Raw genomic sequence first — 13,135 nt, forward strand, 5'->3', positions numbered from 1 at the left:
ATAAGAGAAGTTGCGTTTGTGTTTTAGTGATAACTTTCAAAAGAAAAATCGACACTTTAACCAAAATGACCTTTCTCTTGCACTAGGAGTGTGAAACGCATTATCGTTTGTGTAGCTTAGTCACAATTGTGTTTGAGATCAGCGGCGACTACAGTACTCTCATTAACCTAAATCGTGAAAGCCTCCATTGGATATAAACATAAAGTTTTTGTTTTATTTTTTTTACAGTTAGATAAGAAAACGAAACTGGTGGATTAAAATGTGTTTTTTTTTTCATCATCCCTTAACCTGTTCTATTATTCACTTTTATTTCATACTGTATTTGTGTAGGCACTCAACTCGTAATGTGTGGGTTGCGGGTTCGAATCCCCGTTACACCAAACATGCTCGCCCTTTCAGCCGTGGGGACATTATAATGTTTCGGTCAGTCGTTGGTAAAAAGAGTCGCTCAAGAGTTGGCGATGGAACGTGATGACTATCTGCTTTCTCCCTAGTCTTACACTGCTAAATTACGGGCGGTTACCGCAGATAGCCCTCGTGTAGCTTTGCACAAAATTAAAAAACAAATAAACCGTTAAAACTATTCATCATTTCATACACCTGACCTTTTAATTGCGCATAACTATGGGCTGTTCAACAGGTAAGAAAAACCTGTGAATTATGGAGAGGACGTCCTGGGCTTCAACGGTTGTTTGTTTTTTCAAAGATAAGTTATGTCAAAGAAAGAAGCAAACTCACAGGGATATTCGTAAACGAAACCGATAAAATAGATTAGAATCACAAGTATGTGATCTTGTGCAGTTCTCTGTCAAACTTCATAATTACGATTCAAGCGGATTTTACGAAACATTGCAGTTATTAACAAATGACACAAGTTTGATGTCAACCATCTGTTTTCGTTTCATTTGTTTACAAGTAAGGTTATTCTATGTGGAGAACTGTAACTCCATAAAAACAAAGAGCTTAAAATGCAGGCCTTCTGCGTGAGATGGCTGACAGATTGGACAATGTTCGTTATTATAAAAATAACTCTTGCGTGGATGGATATCAAAAGAATAAAATGCACGTCTTCAGCCTTTATAAGATGGCTGAAAGATTAGTTTATAGTTCTTTCACATACATGAACAGCATTCTTATTTTTTAGTTCCTTTGGAAGGTATCAAATGTAGGACTTTGAAACCTTTGTTTTATTGTTGTGTTTGTTTTTAATTTCGCGCAAAGCTACACGAGGACTATCTGCGCTAGCCGTCCCTAAATTAGCAGTGTAGGACTAGAGGGAAGGCAGCTAGTCATAACCACTCACCGCCAACTCTTGGGCTGCTCTTTTACCAACGAATAGTGGGATTGACCGTAACATTATAACGTCCCCACGGTTGAAAGGGCAAGCATGTTTGGTGCGATGGGGATTCGAACCCGCGACCCTCAGATTACGAGTCGAACGCCTTAACTCGCCTGGCCATACCAAGCCAAACGATTAGTGAAAATGGTGCTATCTGTACAACAGTAAAACAAATCAAAGTTGTTTGTTTCTTGTAATAACTCATCTTCCTAAAATAATTTTTTTCCCGCTTGTGATTGTACATTATTTTAAAAATAAATTAATTCTCAAATAGTTTAATGTATGAAAATTGTACAAGTGATATTACAGTTTCTGATTGGCTTATGTTTTTAATGGATGTGTGAGACACAACTACAGAACATTTAGATATAGATTTCTTTTCAAAACAAAATGTAACACTATATACATGTGACAACAAAAATAAATGCCTTTGGATATATGCTTGGTAAAGGAATGCGTTACGTACGTTTGTTTGTACAGAGAAAGTTGTTGAATCACCAAACAGAGGGCTTGGCCTCTGCCCTTGTTATTTCTTATGTAGTTATCTTCAGTAATCATTTCGAACACTTATACCACTTTTATTGTTTATTTGCTCGATGAAACGATACCTTATACACACAATCTAAGTATTCACCAATGATGTGTGTCATGGAATCACTCGTCCTTGAGGTGACACATAAAGCGTGTCAAAATAACCAAACATTTGTCTTACGGAATTGTTTGCAACGTACTGTTTAATCACAAAGTGTAGACTAGGACTGACAAATGTATCAAGGCTATGTACCATATATATCATACAATAGATATATATAGTAATAGCAACTTACAACCTCCACAATATACAGGTGTGTGTGTTAACTAGTTTGGATAAAATGTGTGACACCTTCGTGTTAGTTATGTTACACTTACTGAGTTTATTTGTACAAAAAATAATTATATATGTGAATAATAATCTTATTTCTTTTCTTTTTTCTGCAAAACTATGACATTCCTGTTTTTAGACACATGTCGTATGCACTTAAATATTTAATTATACACGTTTAGTCATATAAACTTAAACACTAACTAATAGGTACTTGATACTCAGTCATATGAACTTAAATATTTAGTAATAGCACTTAATACTTAGTCAGATGAACTTAAACATTCAGTAATCGGCACTTAATACTTAGTCATATAAACTTAAATATTTAGTAATACGCACTTAAGATTTAGTCATACGAACTTACACATTTAGTAATAGGCACTTAATACTTAGTCACATGAACTTAAACATTCAGTAATAGCACTTAATACTTAGTCATATGAACTTAAACATTCAGTAATCGGCACTTAATACTTAGTCATATAAACTTAAATATTTAGTAATACGCACTTAAGATTTAGTCATACGAACTTACACATTTAGTAATAGGCACTTAATACTTAGTCACATGAACTTAAACATTCAGTAATAGCACTTAATTCTTAGTCATATGAACTTACACATTTAGTAATAGGCACTTAATATTTAGTCATATGAACTTACACATTTAGTAATATGCACTTAATACTTAATCATATGAATTTAAACATTTGGTCATAGGCACTTAAACACTTAATTAAATATATTTTCTCCAACAGCTGACCTCTAACGACGTTTACTAGAAGTACAGATACATCAGGTAAAAATAAAACAAAAACTAAGTTAGTCTAATGTACTTGTTAACACAAACTGGAAAATATGGTGGTGGGGCGTTTGTCCCTTTTCTGGGTTATGTGTTAGACGCCAACAACCTCACTCAATATTTACAATGTTGAATTGGTTTGAATTTCGTGCAAAGCTACAGGAGGGCTATTTACGAAAACCGTATCTAATTTAGCAGTGATAGACGAGAGGGAAAGCAGCTTGATAGCACCACTCACCGCCAACGATTGGGCTACCTTTTATTAACAAATATTGGAATTGAACGTCAGGTTATAACGCTCCAACGGTTGAAAGGACGAGCATGTTGGGTGTATCAAGGATTCGAGCCCGAGACCCGCAGATTGCCATGCTGGGTTTAATATTGAATGACGCAAGTATCAGAAGGCATCATTCGAAAAACTGCCATAGTGAGGCGGTGTGTGGATGTTGTTTGTTTTTTCAGTAGTGTAGATAGCACATGTTATGAGATAAATACTTGTGTTATTTTTGTTTCCATAAATATTTTTGCTCCAGCGACGTGTTCCTCCATTTTGTTAAAAAAATCCGGAAGAAATTAAGGTGTAAACAAATGTCTATATTTCTGATTTCTAATCAAATCGCAACAGTGAGAAATTTGATAACGAAATTATCAGACTTTGGGTGTAGCAATCCGAGAGTGTCGGATTACACTATGTAACACAAATTTTGTTCCTGGATAGTATGTGTTATTTCTTAATTGATTATGTTGTAAAAGCACGAAAAATGGCCATTATTCCCTTCAAATTTTGCTTTTGTGACCTGGATAATGAAAATTAGAAGTTAACCTATTTTCTATGTTAAAACGGGCAAATTTACACATTTTCGTTTACATAATGTCTGAATAAAACAACACATGAATCAAGATTTGCAAGTATTTATACTAAAGTTATACAAAAATGTTTAGAAGTGGGTAGTTTCTCGACATTTGCAACTGTAATGTAAATCACTTTCACCTATCAGCCCCCAAATGTAGTCTCCCATCATGTTTTCGTTATATGCTCCCAGGTCACAAAAGCAAAGTTTGAAGAGAAAAATAGGTCTTTTCCATTTACTTTAGGCATAAGCATTTGGGAAATAACACTTTCTGCCCAGGAACAAGAAAAAGTAAAAATTTTGCTACATAGTGTTATGAATGTTAAAATAGCAACACTTGTAAATCAACAGTTACTAGTCTTAGCTGTCAAATATCAAGTAAACAATTACACAAATTGCGGTAATTGATTACTTTGCAAAATCTGAGGAACAATTAAACAAAACAACACTGAGCATTGTTGTATTCAACTTTACATTTTATACGATTTATCAACTGTTTCTATATTTGATTTTGAAAAGAATGTAGGACTTAAATATATTCATATTTTACAGACACAATCTGTCTCGTACGTATATGTGGATTAATAACTTTTCAAAGTAATTAATGTGACATCCAATTAGCATACGTGATTACATATGATATGTTATTGGGACGGTTATTTTTTTCTATTAAGCTTTCACGAGTTTAAACTTTAAATAAATTAATAAAAATACAGTTCATCGATTTGACTTAGTTCACTTTTGAGTGTTTGTTTTGAATTTCTGGCAAAATTACTCGAGGGATATTTTGCGCTAGACGTTCTTAATCTATAAGTGGTACGCATCTTATCTGGTGTTCTGGAAACAAGTAGATATCTCAATTTCGTTGGTTCATTTTTTCGGTAGGTCTGAATTTTCCTCACACTTCTGAGTAATGTTCATAATGTTTATTTTACACCTCAAGAAAAAACAACATCAACAAACGTTTTTACGAAAATTTATCGTTTCCAACTCTTGAGCTATTTTTACTATCTAATAGTGAGATTGGCTATTACATTATAAAGTTCTCACGGCTGAAAGAGCGAGCACATTCGATGACAGGGTTCGGACCCCAAAGTGCAAATTGTGAATCGATTGTTTGTTTGTTTTTGAATTTCGCGCAAAGCTACACGAGTGCTATCTGCAAGAGCTATCCCCAATTTAGCAGTGTAAAACTAAAGGGAAGACATCTAGTCATCACCACCCACCGCCAACTTTTAAGCTACTCTTTTACCAACGAATAATGGGATTGAATGTCACATTATAACGTCCCCACAGCTGAAAAGGCGAGCATATTTGGTGTGACTGGGATTCGAACCCGCGACCCTCAGATTACTGGTCGAGTGCTTTAGTCCCCTGGCGGACGTGCTCACTAGGACGGTTTCAACAGAAAGCACTTTAAAAAGGCAGCAGTTGTAATAATGATATTGACAATAAAAGTTAATTCATGATACCTGTTGTTATTTGTTCATTACACGTTTAGTCAGTTATATTGGCGTACTTATCAAAATATGTATTTTTTGATATTATAAAACATTTATATTTATTTATTAAATGTATATATTAATAGCTTTTTTTCGTGTTTTTGAGCGTAATATTACAAAAGAAAATTAACGTTTCCTATCCAGACGTCAAACGTGTGTATGTGTGTTTTCTTATAGCAAAGCCACATCGGGCTATCTGCTGAGCCCACCGAAGGGAATTGAACCCCTGATTTTAGCGTTGTAAATCCATAGACTTACCGCTGTATTAGCGGGGGACGGTTGGATCTAAATACATTCTAGATTTGCGAAAGGACAGTTGACTCGGCGATCAAAATTTCTTATAAGAACGACGATATGCTCTGAATTGGTTTTGTTTTCTTTATCAGCCATATTCTGGGCTTTGTCTTTGCTATACAATTAAGGGTTAAATAAAATGTAGAAAATGAACTAAATCCGCCAACAACAAAAATACAACAACGACACAAAAACCATAAAAGATGTCGCAACGGTGGTAAAGCTACCCGCATGTTCAATATTTTTGGAAAAAAAATCACATAAACAAGTTATTATAGGAGTCCTATGTTTATTTATTTAATAACCATGGTAACGTATACCCAGACATAGAAGACTTAACAAAATACGGATGTTATTACTACAATGATGCAGAAATGACATCCTGGATACTTCTACAACTGTTAACTTTCTAAGGCTAATGTCTTTACTTTATGATAAGGAACCTTCGTGCTCACAGTCTCGAACTAGTGATGCACGCTAGACCTAACCACACATATACTTGTCTTATATTTCTGTCTGTTTGTGCTTCAAGTATTTGTTTGTTTGTTTTTTATCACAGAAGCTCAAAGTAAAGCTTATAAAAGGTTACATCAATTCAAATGCATGGCGTGGGTTTATTTTATACTGATGTACATTAAACAAAACAAATTGATTACTGTCATCTGGAGGGTAACAGACAGTCACTGTTTTTTAGAAGATTGTTGACCTCTAGACACCAACTAACGTCACGCATATTGATGACGGCGTCTAAGAACCCACGACTGTTGTGTCTCTAGGAACTTGTTAAAGAGAAAGAAATGGATACCAATCTGTTTTACATTAACAGGTCATCAGTTACTGGTTTTGAGTAATATTTGTTTGCTGACAGCTCAAAACTACACAATGGGCTATCTGTGTTGTGCCCACCTCGGATATTTAAACAGAATTTTTAACATGATGAACCCTCGAGCTTATCCACTCAATAAACATACTAGGAACATGAACTAGCAAGAAAATATTGTTAGTGAACTACACTAGGAACATGAACCAGCAAGAAAATATAGTTAGTGAACTACACTAGGAACATGAACCAGCAAGAAAATATAGTTAGTGGAACATGAACCAGCAAGAAAATATAGTTAGTGAACTACACTAGGAACATGAACCAGCAAGAAAATATAGTTAGTGAACTACACTAGGAACATGAACCAGCAAGAAAATATTGTTAGTGAACTACACTACGAACATGAACCAGCAACAAAAATATTTCAGAGAACTACACTAGGAACATGAACCAGCAACAATAATATTGTTAGTGAATTACACTAGGAATATGAACCAGCAACAAAAATACAGTTAGTGAACTACACTGGGAACATGAACAAGCCAAAATAATATTTTCAGAGAACTACACTAGGAACACGAACCAGCAACAATAATATTGTTAGTGAACGGCACCAAAAGAACCTAAAACGCCAGTATCGACGTTTTCCATGAAATATATGAACAATAGGACCATAAAAAGACAACAGTAAAGTTCTAAATGAACTACATTGTGAATAAAAGAGTGGCAAACCTGGCTTTCTTAACAAAGCATATCATGAACACAAAACAGTAACAATGGTTTTGTCAGACATTATTAATATAAAAGTTCCACGGCAAACTCTGATTAAATTACGCTTGCTATATAATTGCCTAATTCATTGCTATCGAAATACGTATAACATAAATGTGAAATTATCTTTGGTGCTGAACGGAGTCGGGGTAGAAACTGTTTTATAATAACTGTTATACTACAAAACTGTGGTTCGCAAATAAGTAGTTTATTTGGTGCATAAAAATAAAAATAATACAGTTACTACGATAAACAAACGTCCACGTGTATTAGGTTAAGAGCTACGTAGAACTACTATTAGAAAGCCACATTGCATGTATATGTATATATATATTTCTACGCCAACTGGGATAATGTACTTATTCGGTTATACCGATTAATTCACAATGTAATTTATTTTAACATATTTTTTATTGTTTCACATCTAATAAAAACATCTAACTTATTGTTAAAGAAAGTTTATTTTATTAACTTCTCGGTTGAGTCAGTTTTCATACTAGATACATTATTTATAAAAAAAACAATATATTGCTATCACATGTTCTATCGCTTCGATTGTTCGATTGGTTATTTTAAATTATTTAGTGAAAATAACGCGAAGTTCGGTCCACGTAAATATAACATATTTGCTTGTTTCTTCCTTACTTTCTTGTACGGGATACTATCACTAAGTACTAGTCCAGAAATAACGTTTTGATTTTCAACAGAAATTTACCCGCTAATGATACTATAATTAACATACAAATAAACTCATCTCTGCATTTTAAAGGCTAATTAATCGAGCAACTAGATTTTCGGTTGTCCAGAAATTAACGTCGTTTTTGAACTGCGAAGTTTGGAAAAGTCTAACCCAATGTTGTAAAACATGCTTTAATCAAAGTAAGCACCATTTGCTACAACACGCTTTTGTCAACGTACAACGACGCTGTTTATGACCCTGCTGTAAAATCAGAGTTTCTATGGTCAGTGAAGTCCCCGAAAGCTTCATCTGCAGCTGCATGGTTTTGAAAGCGTTTATTGTTCAAAAATTGTCAAAGTGCTTGAGAAAAATCAAATTATGTAGGGAAAAGATCTGAAGAATAAGGTGGACAAGGCAGAACCTTGATTCCCAATTCGTTCAGTTTTTGGAGCGTCATCCTTGACAGGTCTCATAACACCCATTTTCTTAACACCATCAGCTCATGCGGAACTCACTCATCCAAATTTTTCGTCTTTCCAATAGTACTCATGTAGTTGGCAATGATTGATTTGCTTGTGCCTAACTTTTCTGCAAGCTCATGTACTATTGTGAGAGTGTTTGTCTCAACTGCTTCCCTCAATGTGTTTTTCTCTCAGGGTAGCTTCCTTCCACGACCTTCATGGTCTTAAAGACTTTCATCTACATGTTGAAACCTTTGGAACCAGTGCTGAACTGTACGTTCAGTGACAAATCAATGGTCGAATGCCTAGTTGATGTTCCATGTAGTTTCGATAGCTTTTCGTCCAAGTTTGAAGCCGCACAAGAAAATCAGATGAAAGTCCTTCTTGTCCATGCTGATTTGGGGGTTGCGAAACTTATTACTCTGACTAGAGTTGAAACAGCTGATAATTAAGACATCTAGTATGCGACAAACGTTTGTTTGTTTGTTTTAATTTTGCGCAAAGCTAAACGAGGGCTATCTGCGCTAGCCGTTGCTAATTTAGTAGTATATGACTAGAAGGAAGGCAGCTAATCATCACAACACACCACCAACTCTTGACCTACTCTTTTACCAACGAATAGTTGGACTGACCGTCACATTATAACGCCCCCATGGCTGAAAGGGCAAGCTTGTTTTGTGAGACGGGGATTCAAACCCGCGACCCTCGGATTACGAGTCGAATGCCTTAACCCACCTGGCCATGCCGGAGCCAAGCGACAAACGTTAGATTAGAGTAACCAACCAACGATAAGTTACTCAACATTCAGCTTCTAAATATCATCATGAGAATTCCGACATTTTTTCTAGACAACATAATATATCCGATAATTAACTGTGGTGTGGACGCTTCACGAACTTTCCAGTCACTGAATGAACAGAAAACTGATTCAAAACTTCGCTGACTTTCATATTTATAAAGTATCGTTATTTCTAGAAAATTACAAAATATTTTGATCATTAAAATTCTAAAACTATTTTTATAAACTCCCTTAGGTGTAACGTCACGTGACCCCGAGCAAACTTCTAAATCAAAATATAATTTACAGTAGTAAAATTAGAGAGGCGTATATTTTATAATTACTTCGTACCCCTTAACAATAAATATCATTACATATAACATAGTCCCCAACTAGTACAGCGTTAAGTCTACAGATTTACAACGTCAAAATAAGGGGTTCGATTCCCCTCTGTGGACTCCCCAGATAGTCCGAGGTGGCTTTGCTAAATGAAAACACACACACATACGTATAACAATGGACTCTTTAGGAAAGATGTGAACATTTTCCATTTATTTCAATAAATAAAAACTTGTAATTAAGAACGCGTGCTGGCTCGTTATAATGTGACGGTCAATCTCACTATTCGGTGGTAAAAGAGTAGCCCAAGAGTTGGCGGTGGGTAGTGATGACTAGCTGCCTTCCCTCTAGTCTTATACTGCTAAATTAGGGATGGCTAGCACAGATAGCCCTCAAGTAGCTTTGGGCGAAATTCAAAAACAAACAAACAAACAAGAACGCGTGTTCCCTAAATTTATGCAACAGGTATTACAAAATTCAAAATGTTAGAAGTTCGCGAAAAGCTACACGAGGGCTATCTCAGATAGCCATCCCTAATTTAGCAGTGTAAGACTAGAAGGAAGATATTACATTTGTTATAAAACAGGGCCTGGCATGGCCAAGCGCGTAAGGCGTGCGAATCGTAATCCGAGGGTCGCGGGTTCGCGCCCGCGTCGCGCTAAACATGATCGCCCTCCCAGCCGTGGGGATGTATAATGTGACGGTCAATCCCACTATTCGTTGGTAAAAGAGTAGCCCAAGAGTTGGCGGTGGGTGGTGATGACTAGCTGCCTTCCCTCTAGTCTTACACTACTAAATTAGGGTCGGCTAGCACAGATAGTCCTCGAGTAGCTTTGTGCGAAATTCAAAACAAACAAACAAAATGTTATAAAACAATACACCTACTTCCTCTCTCACCATTCTTCTTGTCATTATGATTTTCACCTATCTTGTAAATTATTTTAATAACACGATTAAAAACCTCAGGAACAGTTATTGTTTCAGAACATTTTGTCATAAGAAATTGTTTCTTCAAAAATATAAATTAGCACTGACAGTAATCAGGTTAAAACTCATTTAGTGGCCGACAACTAAAGTAGTTGTTACAAAGACATCAGAAAAAGTTTTTCTTATAGCAAAGCCACATCGGGCTATCTGCTGAGTACACCGAGGGGAATCGAACCCCTAATTTTAGCGTTGTAAATCCGTAGATTTACTATCAGCGGGAGATCAGAAAGAAATATGGCGACATTAAAATTCATCAGGCCTGACAGATATGGAAACTGATTTAATTAAGATAACTCCAAGGAAGTTCTATCTGGCTTGTTGTTTTGATATTAGTACTGCTCCTTAAACTACGTGCAAGGTTAAGAAGGGCTAATATGCGCACAGCCATCTCTTATTCTAAACTAACAGATTACAAGGAAAGTAAGAAGATGTAGCGTACCTCAAACCCCAAAGTACAGAGCGTGATTTTGTGACAATGGAGCGCGAACCACGGATCCTTGGGTTCACAAGCCGGACAAGTATGTTAAGATCGAACAGTTTACATAATCTTATATAGACGCAACAATAATTTTCAGCCTATATGGATTTACAAATCAAGAATATCTTACTTTATGTAGATTATTATGGCACATAACATAACGTTTTAGGCTGGTAAAACGTGGCAGGATGTGTGACGTAACATCAGAACAAGGGTGAGACTCACTTTCTGTAAGTCATTCTACTCTTGTTCGATACTAATAAAATAATAATTCTCAACAGCAAGGGCCCGACATGGTCAGGTGGGTTAAAGCCTTCGACTCGTAATCTGAGGGTCGCGGGTTCAAATTTCCGTCACACCAAACATGCTCGCCCTTTCAGCCGTGGGGACGTTATAATGTGCGGTTAATCCCATTATTCGTTGGTAAAAGGGTAGCTCAATAGTTGGCGGAGGCTGGTGATGACTAGCTGTCTTCCCTCTTGTCTTACACTGTTAAATTAGGGACGGCTAGCGCAGATAGCCCTCGTGTAGCTTTGCGCGAAATTCAAAACAAACTAAACCAAAAGTCATTGCTAAATTAAGGACGGCTAAAGCGGCTTCATCAGGGCTCGTAGAACAAGAACTACCACTAACCCTAAATGTCGTTGTATGGATTTGTTCGTATTTTTTCAACTTAATTATCACAATATGTAATCCTTCTAGTATGCACTATACATTTCGAAAAAATAAAATAATTTTGATAAGACTTCCAGATCATTTCACGTAGAACATTTTTTTTGTTTTTTTTTGGAATTTCGCACAAAGCTACTCGAGGGCTATCTGTGCTAGCCGTCCCTAATTTAGCAGTGTAAGACTAGAGGGAAGGCAGCTAGTCATCACCACCCACCGCCAACTCTTGGGCTACTCTTTTACCAACGAATAGTGGGATTGACCGTCACATTATACACCCCCACGGCTGGGAGGGCGAGCAAGTTTAGCGCGATGCGGGCGCGAACCCACGACCCTCGGATTACGAGTCGCACGCCTTACGAGCTTGGCCATGCCAGGCCCACGTAGAACAAAATCAAACTTTCCAGTTACACTCACTTCTTATGAAGTGAAACTATCTACAAATTTTCAGTGTACTTTACAATCATATTTCCTCTGTAGTTTGTTCGTTTTCGAGAAAAGCTAAATTAAGCTACTTTGTTGGTATAACGCGAGAACACAAACCCCGGATTTAAGTATTGTTAAGTCGGTAGACTTATCACTGTTCCAGCTGAGGACCTACGTATTAGAAACTTCAATTAATAACAAATACTTTCAAATGGTTCCTGTTCAAACATAAATTAAAAAAAATCGTTTAATGAGCAGTTTAAAAAATTCCCACGATTTTTTCTCACTTATATGCTATTACCTCAACGTAAAATGTAACTAATACGTGTAAGATTACTTACTTTTTAAACTGCAGCTCTGGCATTCACCCCTTCAGCGATCCAAAGGATACTAGCTTACTACTCTAGCACTAGTTACAATAAATAATCATAGAGGGCAAGCTAGCAGATTTATGTCGTTCCCTCTGTTGTTTATCTACCAGCACGTGACTGTAAAGTAAATCTTGCGCTCTAGCTTTGTTTGCTCTTCTTTTTCATTCATGTTTTTTTTGTATTACTGAAACTGAAACCTCCTACACGAAACAGTCTTATAACGTAAAAATAACAACGTAGGCATTATTTTGAAGTGAGACATTGGTGTCATTTCTTGTATTCCTTAATCCGTAGGTCAACGGTTACCATTATGGCTCCATTCGGATGGTTCTTGAAATGTTGCATAATAACGGAAGAGAAGTGACAACATAGTGTGGCATGGTATACAGATCCCATTGTAGTCCACCGAGATATTAAAAAAAAAAATCAGGTGGTCCGAGAACAAAACACTTTGAGAACCACTTCGTCAGATAGATAGATGGAAGAATGAACACATATACAGTACGGGTTTAGTTTGTAGGCAACTTTCTGACGGGGCTCGGCATGACCAGGTGGTTAAGGCGCTCGACTCGTAATCTGACGGTCGCGGGTTCGAATCCCCATCGCACCAGGCATGCTTGCCCTTTCAGCTATGAGGGATTTATAATGTTACGGTTAATCCCACTATTCGTTGATAAAAGAGTAGACCAAGAGTTGGCAG

General features: G+C 36.4%; 1 protein-coding gene across 1 annotated transcript in view; it reads right to left on the reverse strand.

Annotated features, from left to right (window-relative positions):
- The window catches only part of LOC143233551 (SPARC-like), a 28,781-nt gene extending 16,242 nt beyond the window's left edge, over positions 1-12,539 (reverse strand). Inside the window, exon 1 of the mRNA XM_076469885.1 lies at positions 12,406-12,539. The gene's annotated coding sequence lies outside the window, so the exon portion shown is untranslated. The remainder of the gene's footprint in view (positions 1-12,405) is intronic.
- Between the last annotated feature and the right edge of the window lie 596 nt (positions 12,540-13,135).

This window comes from Tachypleus tridentatus, chromosome 12 (genome assembly GCF_004210375.1).
Source record: "Tachypleus tridentatus isolate NWPU-2018 chromosome 12, ASM421037v1, whole genome shotgun sequence".
Taxonomy (NCBI): Eukaryota; Metazoa; Arthropoda; class Merostomata; order Xiphosura; family Limulidae; genus Tachypleus; species Tachypleus tridentatus.